We start from the raw sequence: 1,568 nt of genomic DNA on the forward strand, positions 1-1,568 counted from the left end.
AGTGCCTGGGTGGTACTCTGCATTAGCCTATGAGCCTCTAAGGAGACTTGAAACCAAGTGTATAGGACTTGGCCAATAAAAGACCATGAAGGTTAAATAAAATTAGAAAACAAAACAAAACAAAACCCAAGAAGTCAGCTATTATTTCTATGTGTTTTTGCAAATTTGCAAATGGTGATTTTTCCAATAATTAGATATTTAGCCACAGTTAAGATTTGTGTATGTGAGTGTGTGAGTTTGTGCAAGAGTGTGTGTGTAGAAATGCAATGTGTGTGTGTGTGTGTGCGTATGGGTGTGTGCTATGTGTACTGTGTGATCTCAGATAAGAATATAGGAAGAAGGATACAGGAGGTGTGACAAACTCATGGAAAGAAGCCCTGGAACCATCAGTAAGCTACACGTTATTCCACTCCCTCCTCACCAGTGCTGTTGACTTTGTGGGAAGAGGTCCCCCCATGAGAGCTCACTTGTGTAAAGTTGGTCATCCAATTGCATTAAATCACCATTCTTGAAATGAAACCCAAAGGGGTAGTCAGAATTCTTGCAACAGCTCTGCCTTAGAAAGAATACAGCCATTTTATGTGCAACCTCTGGGAGTTGTCTGCTGTTTTGGAACAACTCTCGGATTTATATCAGACAAACATGCACCTGAATACAGAGGTGGAAACAGTGTGCTTGGGCCCCAGCAGCTGAGTCTGACCAAGGCTGACTGCTTTGAGGTGGGAATTCCTCAAGGAACTTCGACTCATGGCAGAGACTAAGTATCAAACAAACAAAACACCATGCTCTATCATTTCATCTGTGTGGGACTTTCAAAACAGAGAAGCATGGTTGATGAGAAATTCTGACTTCACTGAGGTGTCCACAAAACTCACCACCTAAACTCGTACTTGTTTCCTGAGGTCACGAGCTTGTTTTCATTTCTTCATTTCTCCATAGCACTGTCTCCAGCTGATATCCTAGCATGAGTTCATTTGTTTATTTCGTGTACTGCCTCTTCTTTTTCCAGTAGAATATAAGTTCCAGAGAAGGGGAAATTTAACCGGTGTTTTCTCCATTGTATCTCTGGGTCTGGGACAGTGCCTGGGAGAGGGTAGGCCCTCATCAGTAGTTGGTGAATGAACACATAATGAATGAGAAAATGAATTAATATGACTATTCCCAATTGTGTTCTCTTTGTCTCTGCTCTGTCCAGCTTTTTGCCTTTAATAAGAGTTGCTTGATGATTTTGAACATATCAGAAAATTCATAGGTCCCTTGAATCTTGAAAAATAATCAATGAGGAAACAAGCACATATCCATAAATTATATGCTTAAAGAGCCTCTCTTAACAGGAAATAAGAGATTCTCTGACATTCTTACGAAGTGGGCCAAATGAGCTTATAAGTAATTCCTGAGATAATTGACAAAGGGTCAGCTTACCAGTGTAAGCCTGAGGCTCGGTCAGATTGCCATCTCTGTGTGGTCTGGCCTCCTGCAATGTCACAGACAATCTGTCTGTCATCGCAGAGCAGGTGGCCAGGCAGGACTGTGAGTGTAGATATGGTGATGATATCAGTTGCTAACCA

The sequence above is a fragment of the Martes martes genome, assembly GCF_963455335.1.
Source record: "Martes martes genome assembly, chromosome: 9".
Taxonomy (NCBI): Eukaryota; Metazoa; Chordata; class Mammalia; order Carnivora; family Mustelidae; genus Martes; species Martes martes.